Raw genomic sequence first — 13,335 nt, forward strand, 5'->3', positions numbered from 1 at the left:
GGTCAGCTGTGCAGCAGCCCTGCGAAGAACCAAAAAACTCACCTGCATCTGTGTTTGTACCGAGACGATCGACTAGGGAGCAAAAAGCCCCAGATCGTCTCACCCTGTAAATAAGTGTACTATTGACTTTGGGAGGGAGTAATGTTATGTATGCAACCCTATGTAACCAGCATTGTGCCGCCACCAGAGGGCATAACTGTTGGAGTTCCAAGGGATCCCAGCATCCCTTGGGAGCACTGTATATAAGCAGGTCTCCCATGCTGTACCAACACTCGAGTTAGAATAAAGAGACTAAGGTCACACTTACTCACGTCTACAGTACTCAATTACATTATTTTATTATGGATGTAACAGATACGATTTTTGTAAGCTGGTTGTTTAAAATTTTATAGCATGATTTTTATTTCTTTTTTACATTTTATTAATGTTTTGTGCTTTTTAAAGCACCATGACAACCTATCCATTCTCCGACAACCAAACCTTTTCGGCAAAGGATTGTTAACTCCAGCCTTGAATTGATGTTATGACATAATGGTGTATGAACGTTTATGAAATTCTTTTGTTCATTGCCTTAGTGGAGATCATAAGTTATTTAAATAAATTGATTCAAGGCCTCTGTGTTTACATTTTTTGTTTTTGATGCATTGAGTTCCAGGTAATAGTGGTTTGGAAGGGACTTCACAAGCAGGAGATGGGTGTTTAAATCTTCACTGCTGCAATTCCACACAAATATTTGGATTGATTCAGTGCAGCTGCAACAGTTCTTATATTGCTGGCATGAACACAAAGGTATGGGGCAATGATACTCTACACTGAAAAGCCTGTTTTTGCACATGATTGGTTATAAACATACGTAATTTGTGTTTGTGGTTAGGATTTAAGACTGAGAAATAAGAAAAGGAGAACAGGCCAAGAAATATAAAATGCTCAAACACATGACGTTGCCTGGAACTGCAGCTTCAACTGATTTACAGAGGATAAAGAGGAAGCAGTCAGCCATGCACTGCAATGGAATGAGGCTTAAACAAAAGCACAACATGCAGAATTGTTTTCTTTAACAGAAAAGATGATGGTCTGCTGCTATGGAAAGGAACTTGTAACCTACTGTTTACAATGTTGTGCAGCAGGCTGCTTATTGAGAATCCCAGGTGGACTGCCTCAAGGAAAATTGTACATTCCTGTCTGTCGTAAAAATAAAAAAGGGAAGGTGGCTCAATCGTGGCTATCAAGGGAAATCAGGGATAGCATTAAAGCCAAGGAAGTGGCATACAAATTGGCCAGAAATAGCAGCGAACCCGGGGACTGGGAGAAATTTAGAACTCAGCAGAGGAGGACAAAGGGTTTGATTAGGGCAGGGAAAATGGAGTACGAGAAGAAACTTGCAGGGAACATTAAGACGGATTGCAAAAGTTTCTATAGATATTTAAAGAGAAAAAGGTTAGTAAAGACAAACGTAGGTCCCCTGCAGTCAGAATCAGGGGAAGTCATAACGGGGAACAAAGAAATGGCGGACCAATTGAACAAGTACTTTGGTTCAGTATTCACTGAGGAGGACACAAACAACCTTCCGGATATAAAAGGGGTCGGAGGGTCTAGTAAGGAGGAGGAACTGAGGGAAATCCTTATTAGTCAGGAAATTGTGTTGGGGAAATTGATGGGATTGAAGGCCGATAAATCCCCAGGGCCTGATGGACTGCATCCCAGAGTACTTAAGGAGGTGGCCTTGGAAATAGTGGATGCTTTGACAGTCATTTTCCAACATTCCATTGACTCTGGATCAGTTCCTATGGAGTGGAGGGTAGCCAATGTAACCCCACTTTTTAAAAAAGGAGGGAGAGAGAAAACGGAATTACAGACCGATCAGCCTGACATCGGTAGTGGGTAAAATGATGGAATCAATTATTAAGGATGTCATAGCAGTGCATTTGGAAAGAGGTAATATGATAGGTCCAAGTCAGCATGGATTTGTGAAAGGGAAATCATGCTTGACAAATCTTCTGGAATTTTTTGAGGATGTTTCCAGTAGAGTGGACAAGGGAGAACCAGTTGATGTGGTATATTTGGACTTTCAGAAGGCTTTCGACAAGGTCCCACACAAGAGATTAATGTGCAAAGTTAAAGCACATGGGATTGGGGGTAGTGTGCTGACATGGATTGAGAACTGGTTGTCCGACAGGAAGCAAAGAGTAGGAGTAAATGGGGACTTTTCAGAATGGCAGGCAGTGACTAGTGGGGTACCGCAAGGTTCTGTGCTGGGGCCCCAGCTGTTTACACTGTACATTAATGATTTAGACGAGGGGATTAAATGTAGTATCTCCAAATTTGCGGATGACACTAAGTTGGGTGGCAGTGTGAGCTGCAAGGAGGATTCTATGAAGCTGCAGAGCGACTTGGATAGGTTAGGTGAGTGGGCAAATGCATGGCAGATGAAGTATAATGTGGATAAATGTGAGGTTATCCACTTTGGTGGTAAAAACAGAGAGACAGACTATTATCTGAATGGTGACAGATTAGGAAAAGGGGAGGTGCAAAGAGACCTGGGTGTCATGGTACATCAGTCATTGAAGGTTGGCATGCAGGTACAGCAGGCGGTTAAGAAAGCAAATGGCATGTTGGCCTTCATAGCGAGGGGATTTGAGTACAAGGGCAGGGAGGTGTTGCTACAATTGTACAGGGCCTTGGTGAGGCCACACCTGGAGTATTGTGTACAGTTTTGGTCTCCTAACCTGAGGAAGGACATTCTTGCTATTGAGGGAGTGCAGCGAAGGTTCACCAGACTGATTCCCGGGATGGCGGGACTGACCTATCAAGAAAGACTGGATCAACTGGGCTTGTATTCACTGGAGTTCAGAAGAATGAGAGGGGACCTCATAGAAACGTTTAAAATTCTGACGGGGTTAGACAGGTTAGATGCAGGAAGAATGTTCCCAATGTTGGGGAAGTCCAGAACCAGGGGACACAGTCTAAGGATAAGGGGGAAGCCATTTAGGACCGAGATGAGGAGGAATTTCTTCACCCACAGAGTGGTGAACCTGTGGAATTCTCTACCACAGAAAGTTGTTGAGGCCAATTCACTAAATATATTCAAAAAGGAGTTAGATGAAGTCCTTACTACTAGGGGAATCAAGGGGTATGGTGAGAAAGCAGGAATGGGGTACTGAAGTTGCATGTTCAGCCATGAACTCATTGAATGGCGGTGCAGGCTAGAAGGGCCGAATGGCCTACTCCTGCACCTATTTTCTATGTTTCTATGTTTCTAAGCTGCCCACTGCACGCGAGGCTCCATTGGTCGCATTGGGTCTCAGAAAATTATACCCTGTGGTTTTGAAAAAAGGCATGTGGGGCTAATTTTCCTGTTGGACCTGCGTGTGAATGAGTGCCAGGTGGAGCGTGTACGAAGTGAGCTCCATCTGCAATGATCCAAACATTTCTGTTATTTAAATGCCCAGGTTCAGAAAATTCAAAAAAGCCTCCTGCCCCGAACTCTGTCCCAAAGTTCCTGTACATTGTTTAAAATGGGATTTAACTTGGGTTCCTGTGTGCTTGCTGGTTCCCCTCTGCAATCTTCCAATCAGAGAGTGGCCGGGTGCAAGGCCTATGGTCTGCTTCTTCTCGGCGCCACTCAAAATGGGCGCCTTACTAACTATACTGAGAGGGCTAGGGGTGCACTATGTGTTCCATTGTATCTTGCATGCTCCCTTAGGTGACAAACGTGTGGGTAGCTTTCATACCTCCTTCGGCTCCCACTTCAGAGACTTGAGCACCTAACCCAGTCTGACATTCCCAGTGCCAGTACTGAGGTAGTGTTGCCCTGTTGGCGGTGCCGTCTCTCGGATGAGGTATTAAACCACGGCCCCGTCTGCTCTCTCAGCTGGATGTAAAAGGTCCCATGGCCACTGTTTTGAAGAAGAGCTGGGGAATTCTTCCTGGTGTCCTGGCCAATATTTAACCCTCAACTTACATCACTAAAAAAAACCAGATGATCTGCTCATTATCACATTGCTGCTTGTGGGAGCTTGCTGTGCACTTCCTACGTTGCAACAGTGACTATATTCCAAAATGTATTTAATTTGGAACATCCTGAAGCTGTGAAAGATGCTATAGAAATGCAAGTCTTTTCTTTTTTAGCAGAATCTTCAGATTTGTCTTTGGACCAAGGAGGCATTTGCTGATACTTACATATTTGTTGGCCATGGCTACACATCCTGCTCACCTGATGAGGAAAACTGAGTTAAAAGGAATGAAAGATATGGATGACCTACATATATATAAGAAATAAAGTACTGATAAGGTCATTTGTGATGGTTATTTATTGGGCACAAAAGGAAATGCTAAAGCTCACTTCATTGTCTGTCACAGGTTAAGCAGCATCCATCAAACATGCTTACAAAGTTGGCCTTCATTAGATCAAGCTAATAAATTATTAAATGCCACCATAAATCAAGGCAATATTTTTATTAGAAGAGCAGGGCATAACATGATATTGCTGATTTGGTGGAAAACTCGCACTGTTCATGCTCTTTTCCTGTAAATTGTTATAGATCTAATTTTTTTTAAATAAAATTTTTCTTCAAGGCAAAAACAATCTGACAACTGATTCCTGTAAATTGAATTAAAATTATTTAAGACTTTCAGCAAAGTATACATTAAAATTGAAAAATCCTGAAAGTGCAGATTGCATAATAAGTCTAAAAATCAATGTACATTTTCGAATTTCTGTCATTTTTTGTTTGGGTGGAGAAAGTTGATGGTCAAATTAATATTGATTAATGTGTAAAATAAATCACCCACCCATTGGGATGTGTGAAATCGTTTTGCAACTTTACAGAACTGTATCTCTTTAATAAATCGAAATTGGTTTGTCATTGTAAGTGATTTGTTTGCAAAAATAACTGTTTTATTTCAGAGTAAGAATCATTCAACTAATGTTAGTTATTAACGTCCAACATTCACAAAGCTTCTGTGGATATCTAAAAATATATTTGGAATGTGCAGTTTATTTTTAGACAAGTGAAGTTTATCCACAAATTACCATAGATGTCAACATTTGTTGAAAAGTTAGTAAAAACCCTATATGTTCAAAAGAATTGTGAGTAAGAGCTAAATTCCCCAACCCAAACCCAATGAAGCTGCTGTAGAATCTTCACGGTAGCACTGAGGAGTCTTTCATGGATGTAATTTAGAAGTAATACACGCGTGAAAATCAAAAAAGACATTGGAATGCATTGAAATGGATTCAGAAAAAAGCAAAGATGATTCTAAGAGTTTGAACTCTAAAGGAGACTAAGAGTTATTTCCATCATAGAAAAGATATGAAAAAAGATATAATCCAGGTCTTTTAAAATAGTGGGAAGAATGGATAGTTACTTAAGGACTTGAACAGATATAAGAACAAAAGTACATAAGAAATAGGAGCAGGAGTAGGCCATACGGCCCTCGAGCCTGCTGCGCCATTCAATAAGATCATGGCTGATCTTATCATGGACTCTGCTCCACTTCCCCGCCTGCTCCCCATAACCCCTTATCCCCTTATCGTTTAAGAAACTGTCTATTTCTGTCTTAAATTTATTCAATGTCCCAGCTTCCACAGCTCTCTGAGGCAGCGAATTCCACAGATTTACAACCCTCTGAGAGAAGAAATTTCTCCTCATCTCTGTTTTAAATGTTGTGATTTAAAAAGAATGGGGCCTGTGTTATCTCAGCCTGTATTGATGACAATTTGTTTACTGCAGGAACCAGATGTGAGGGAGTTTATTGAGCTGAGTTATAAGGCTCATGGAAGAGGTTGCAGAATGATGAGGAGGAGGAGGCCTTACCAGCAAAGGATCTTCAGGGAAAAGTTTGTCCGAAGGCTGCACTTCCGAAAAGAGGTCATCAGTCAGATTTGTCAGTTCATTAAGGCAGACCTGCAGCCCAGTAGCACCACTATTACTGTACTCCCTGTAGGGATGAAGGTGACTGGCACTTTCCTTTTATGCATGTGGGTCTTTTCAATCATCAGCTGGGGACATATGTGCTATTTCTCAGTATGCTTCTCATCGGTGCATTCGACAGGTAACCAAAGCACTGTATACCCATCGGATGGAATTTATAAACTTCCCAATGACGAGGGTGGCTCAGGGTGGCTTTGGGATTTACATGTATTGCAGCTTCCCCAAGGTGCAGGGTGCTATTGACTGTATCCATATTGGCCTGCGAGCAGCATTATAGGAGGCGGAGGTGTACTGAAACTGTAAGGAATTTCACTCCCTCAACGTGCAGCTGGTATGCGACCATACACAACAGATAATGGCAGTGAATGCCAACTTTCCAGGGAGCATCCATGATGCGTATATCTTGTGGGAAAGCACTGTGTCTGACCTGTTGAAGTCTGAGCCACAAGGTAAATGCTGGATGCTGGGGGACAAACGGTACAGCCTCGCCACCTGGCTCTTGACTCCCCCTTGCGGAACCCTCACACAGAACCCGAGCAACGATATAATAAGCACCATATAGTCACACGTAACATAATTGGAAAGATAATTGGAGTGCTTTCGATGTTTGGACCATTTGGGAGGCAGGCTGCAATACTACCCTGAGCAGGTTGCTAAATTCACAGTGGTGTGCTGCATGTTGCATAATTTAGCAATCATATGGGGACAGGAATTACCACAGGGGACTGCGGTGTTATATATGTAAAGCTGTAAATACCTTGTTCAACCACCGGAGGGCTCATCCCCTGGATTCCCAACGGATCCCACCTGTACATCAGGAGGCCTCACAGGCTGGAGAGGCACTCTGGAGACCTGTAATAAAGGACTACGGTCACACCTTACTTTGAGTTCACAGTATCCGGTCAGATTCTTTATTCAATACATAACATGTGGGACCACCTGAGGAGAGAGTGCAGGAGACGGAGGATGAAGAAGAGAACAATGAGGGGCAGGAGGATGACGAGGAGCTTACTGATGAACCCATAGCACCACCCCCCTGCCACCACAGTGGAAGGCACGCGGTGCATATGCCACTGCAAAATTGTTATGTCAGCAGCTCATAAATGAACGCTTTACTTGAATGTGGAGAGTTGCATTTTGTGACCCTCATGACTGTTACCCCAAAGGTTTGACACTGTACAAGAGTGGTAAATTCAATGCAAACCTTGATGTAAAAATTAAAAAAATATACAACAATTTCAAAACTTTGTAAAAATTGGCTGTTACAAAATAAAAACTTTAATAAATATTTGATAAACTTTAATAACAAACCCTTTAGTTTCCCTGCCCATGCCCTCTGCCCCTTCCCTTCCCTTTCCCAGTGGCCGTGGGCATGTACCTCCTGGGTTTATACAAAGCCAGTTTCCAGCACCGCACCCCAAGTGCCGTTGCTTTCGTTGGGCGGGGGGTGGGGGAGTGAGACATTGCAGGCACAATAACCGGGGCCTCAGGAGAAGCTCGCGATGTGGAAGGCGAGGCTTCAGGGCTGAGAGATGATGTCAGCTCCCCACCCTCAGGTGCTGTCGACCTGACTACTATGGCACGGAGGGGTTCTGTGCCATGTCCCGATCCCGTCGATTGCCGTATGGCTTCGACGGTGTCGGCGATTTGCTCCATCGCGGCGATCACACACAACCTTTCCTCCGATTGCCGCTCTGAGAGAGCCGCGATGTTAGTGGCTATTGTAGTCATGGCCTTGAGCAGCTCTTGAGCTATGTCGACGTTGGCCTGTGACAGAAGCATCGTGTCCTGGTACATGCCTACAGCAACCAACCTTTGCTGCACCAACCTCCGTTGCTGTGGCAAAGGTGCTGCAACACTGGGGGTGCCTTGCTGTGCATGGCTTGGTCCGGCAGAATCAGAGGACCCATACGGGAATCCCATGAATATAGACTCCGTGGTGGTGGAGGATGTTCCAGCTGTCCCCCATGGAGCTGGTGTATCCACCTCCGAGTCCACCACCAGCTCCACCTCCACTGGCTGCCAGATCAGTGGCTGTTCCTCTTCCTGTTCCTCTTCCACATCAGGAGAGGGCTGGGTGATGCCAGAGGTGGAGGCAGTGAGTCTCTCTGTGTTGGTGTTGTCTGAATCATCCAAGCCTGGAAGTACGAAACAACATTTAAAAAAGCTTGGCACCAGGGGAGGGGTCAGGGTTCCATTAGTACATAGTACAGTGACTTATGGCAGTCTTATTTAAATGTCCACCACTGCTGCAGTACGGCATTACATATCGTAGACCGAGTACATATATGCATTGTGTTACATGCCCCCAACATTCCAGTACATCACATGAGGCCAACAGTACAGTGCAATAAACTTATATTATATTACATCAGGCCAACATTACAGTTACAGTGTTACAGTTAGGTTACATGACATGATAGGACCACAATACAGACTGTATTTTATTCAACTTACCATTTTGTGTGAGTGGGTCAGCTCCAATGCCAGTGGTGGCACAGTTGCTATCCCCCAACCAAGGACAGGGCACGGATCTCGATATCTGTAAGCGGCTCCTGGGTTGTGGGGACACACGCGCACACAAATTTACATGGTACATAGCACATGATGGGCAGGGGGCATAAATAAAATCATTACTTACTCTTGCAAACCTCACCAGGTCATTCCACCTCTATCGGCAACTGTTCCCAGTGCGTGCCATCATACTTTGAGGACACAACCTTCACAATCTCTTCCCAAATTTTGTTGTACTCCTTTGGAAGGGGCTTTCCACAACCACCCTTAGTGAGGTTGGAGTATCCCTCTATGATGTACTCCAGAAGGGCAGGTAATTCCGTTTCATCAAAGGCAGGCACCCTCAACCTCCACTCCTCGATATTCCTGTGCTTGGATGTTTTCTTTAACATTGGCATAATTTTTTTTCTGGACATTAATTTTTCCTTCTTAAATCTCTGTTCTTGTATTGAAACTGAATAATTATTCTTCCTCCTCCTCCTCCTTCTCCTCTCTCCCTCTCCCTCTCCCTCCCCACCCCCCATGTTTGAGTGATCCCTGAAATCACGGGTAAAACGCTTGTGAAAAAAAAATTGGGGAAAAAAAATTGCACATGCGCAGTTCCATGCTGCACACACATTGAACAGAGAGTCGATCTTGATCAACTGCTAAGATGCATGCAGATCGCTGACATACCACCGACATAACGGCAAATAATTTTTCACCAATTTTGCCTTCTTCGGTCTTGGCGGTATGCCGGCAGTATGAAACAACATACTGCCGGCATACCACCGAGAAATGGGCGGACCATCGGTATTGACCAATTTCAGGTCCATGATGTATAATGCAGGATGTACAATTTGCTAGGTATAGTTCTGAAATATGTGAGCCAATGGATTGGAAATTGATTTCCACGTCCAGAACTGACCTTGCACACAGAGTGCCCACCCCAACTGGGAGGCCCGTGATCAGCCTGAAATTGGGCCTCATGCCTCATTTGATTCATTAAACTGAGCTGTCGGTCTCTGCTGTGCCTCTAGAGGTAGCTCGCCTAGTTCAATCAGCTGAATTTCAGGCTGCATTCCTTGCTGGCAGTAGCCCTCAAGTATGTCCTGGAGGAGTGGGAAGACAACAGGAGGGAGTCCGATTGTGAGTCAGCAGCGACCCTCAGGAGACATGTGGATCTAGCTTTTTTATGGCAGCCGCTTGTTAGGCCGCATTCACACTCGTAAACATGAGCAGAGCTGCCCAATTCCATGTAGCCCAATTCCTCTTTGGGTATGTAAAACAGGCGACAGACCCGTTATTATCAGATGTGAGGGGCCAATTGCTTGTGTTAGGTGGCAGCCCCCAGACACCTGAAAATTGGCATTGGCCAATGTAGCATTGATGTTTTTCAGGAGTCCTTGGGATACAGGGCATAGCAATGACTAATTCTACATCAATCTGTTTTCCAATGCTTATCAACATGCTCTGCATTTGAGAGTTTCTGTTTTTATTTTACACAGATATTGTGGAATTCTCTTTGAATTAACTTTGGACAGGTAGGGATCGCTATTACAGAATCTTTTTTCAGGAGATGAAATGAGACAGATAAAGTTCTTCATGGATTAGATCGTGTGTGGTCAGTGGAAGGAACACACTTGATGAGGGGAATTTTCCTTTCTTATTGTTTACTTATGTTTTAACATCTTACTGGCTGTGTAAATCACACCAACAGATAAAGAAATCTTGCAAATAATCAGCAACAACTTGTATTTGTATAGCGCCTGTAATGTAGTAAAATGTCCCAAGGCGCTTCTCAGGAGTGTTATGAAACAAAATTTGATAACGAGTCACATAAGGAGATATTAGGACAGGTGAAAGTGATAGAGTGAGGTAGAGTGGCAGAGAGGTTCAGTGGGGGGAATTCTAAAGCTTAGGGCCGAGACAGCTGAAGTCATGGCCGCCAATGTTGGAGCAATTAAAATCGGGGATGTGCAAGACTCCAGAATTGGAGGAGCGCTGAGATCTTGAAGAGTTGTAAGGCTGGAGGAAGTTATAGAGATAGGGAGGGGCGCGGTCATGGAGGTATTTGAAAACAAGGAATACTGCTTCCCCGCCACCCCCCCCCCCCCCACTCCCGCCCCCCCCATCCCCTCCTCCTCTGTCAGGTGCCCATGTTAGTGCCCATAGTCGCACAGCCGTCTGCCTGACAGAAGCAAAACATAAGCACCCTTACACTGGTTACGCTGCTGGCATTTGCAACGTTGGCCTGGATATCAGACAAATCAGAGACAGTGGAGGGGTAAAGAGAGGTGTTGGTGAGGTAGGGCTGGGTGTAATCAGTGTACATTTGGAAGCTGATGCTGGAGTTTTGGATGATGTCGCTGAGGGGAAGCATATAGATGAGAAATAGGAGAGGGCCAAGGATAGATTCTTGGGAGACTCCAGATGTGTGGGAGTAGCAAGATAAACCATTGCAGGTGATTCACTGGCTACGCCAGGATAGATAAGAATGGAATCAGGCAAGTGCAACCCCACCCAGCTGGATGACAGAGGAGAGGTGTTTTAGAAGGATGGTGTGGTCAACTGCGTCAAAGGCTGCAGGTAGGTAGGATGAGGAGGGATGGTTTACATTGGTCACATTCACAAAGGATTTCATTTGTGACTTTGATGAGAGCTGTTACAGTGCAGTGGCAGGGTTCAAACATGGAGTTGCAGGAAAGGTGGGTACGGATTTAGGAGGCAACAACACATTCAAGGACTTTTGAGAGGAAAGGGAGGTTGGAGATGGGGCAGTAGTTTGCAAGGACAGAGGGGTGAAGGGTGTTTTTTTTTGAGGGGTGGGAGGGGTGATGAGGGCAGATTTGAAACGGCGGGGGAAAATACCTGAGGAGAGAACTATTAGCAATATCAGTTAAAATGGGGACCAGGAAGAGAAGTTAGGTGGTCAGCAGTTTGGTAGGAATAGGGTTGAGGGAGCAGGAGGGGGTCTCATGGACAAGATAAGTTCTGAGAAGGCATGAGTAGAGATAGGAGAGAAATTAGAGAAAGATGCAAGTTCAGGGCTTGGGCAGAGGGAGAAACTTAGAAGATGTTTGGCTTGGTGGGTTTGGGGAAGGGAGGGAGGCAGCAAAGGCAGATGAATGGATGGTCTCAATCTTACAACAATTTGCATTTATATAGCATCTTTAACGTAGTGAAATGTCCCAAGGCTCTTCACAGGAGTATTATGAGACAAAAAATTTGACACCGAACCGCAAAAGTAGAAATTAGCGCAGGTGACCAAACGCCAAAGAGGTATGTTTTAAGGAGCGTCTTAAAGGAGGAAAGAGAGGTAGAGAGATGGACAGGTTTAGGCAGGAAGTTCCAGAGCTTGGGGCCTAAGCAACAGAAGGCACGGCCACCAATGGTTGAGTGATTACTATCAGGGATGCTCAAGAGGGCAGAATTAGAGGAACACAGATATCTCGGAGGATTGTGGGGCTCGAAGAGATTACAGAGATATAGATGAGCGAGGCCATGGAGGGATTTGAAATAAGGATGAGAATTTTGAAATTGAGGCATTGTTTAACCTGAAGCCAATGTAGGTATGTGAGCACAGGGGTGATGGGTGAATGGGACTTTGTGTGAGTTAGGACATGGGTAGCCGAGTTTTGAATGACCTCTAGTTTACATAAGGTAGAATGTGGGATGCCAGCCAGGAGTGCATTGGAATAGTCAAGTCTAGAGGTAAAAAAGGCATGGATGATGGCTTCCGCAGTGGATGAGCTGAGGCAAGGGCAGAAACGGGCGATGGTACGGAGATGGAAATAGACGGTCTTAGTTATGCTGCGGATATGTAGTCGAAAGCTCATTTCAGGGTCAAATATAAAACCAAGGTTGCGAACAGTCTGGTTCAGCCTCAGACAGAAGTTGGGGAGAGGGATGGAGTCAGTGGCTAGGAAACGGAGTTTATGGCGGGGTTTTGGTCTTCCCAATATTCAATTGGAGAAAATTTCTGCTCATCCAGAACTGGATGCCTGACAAGTAGTCTGACAATTTAGAGACCGCGGAGAGGCCAAGAAAAGTGGTAGTGATGTAGAGCTGGGTATCATCAGCGTACATGTGGAAACTGACGCCGTGTTTTCGGATGATGTCACTAAGGGAGATCCTTGCACTTGTTGTTGGAGGTGAGAGTGGAGGAGGCAGGTGAGAGGGGTTTAATTAGAGAAGCCGGGAGTTATCTTTGTATTCCAAGGTGATCCTGGATGTGAGCAGTTTTGGCAGAGGGGAGCAGGACATGATAGTGCTTTGTGTGCTCCAGACAGACCTGGTAATGAATGGCTAAACCAGTTGTCTGTCATAAGTTCAATTACTCAGTTCTAAGGATTGAGGGGAGGTCTTTTGACAGGGAACATTTGGATAGGAATTTCAGGTTTTTAAGGAGACTGATTCTGTCTGTCAGGGAATTCGTGGGTGAATGATCAAAGGGAAATTTTCTTAAGGCGCATCCATCATTTTGTGATTGGAGAAGAAATAAAGCATACACATCAAGAGACAATGAATACTTCAGTGGAGCAGAGCCTGGATGTTGAGTGGCACATCGTTTTCATTATTGTACCCCGTTTTTAAGTGGCAACAAAAAAGTGTCAATCACAACACATCCACAATAATAGCCAGGAAATTTCTCAGAACTGCTGCCAGTGCTCTAACTGCACTGGATACTGCATTTGAATTAATATCAATGGCATTTTCGCCACACTTCTGTGGAAGTTACCACTTCTGTGGTAAAATGGCAGCAGCTCCGAGGAAATTCTTGCCCAATTTTCTTTTCACGTTTATGAATCACTGATGAGCTTCGTAGCACTGATATCTTTAAAAAAGTCTGAGACTCGACTGGTAAAGTGCAGAATAGCTGTGGACAATGACACAAAGACATCGCATG

The sequence above is a fragment of the Pristiophorus japonicus genome, chromosome 7 (genome assembly GCF_044704955.1).
Source record: "Pristiophorus japonicus isolate sPriJap1 chromosome 7, sPriJap1.hap1, whole genome shotgun sequence".
NCBI lineage: Eukaryota > Metazoa > Chordata > Chondrichthyes > Pristiophoridae > Pristiophorus > Pristiophorus japonicus.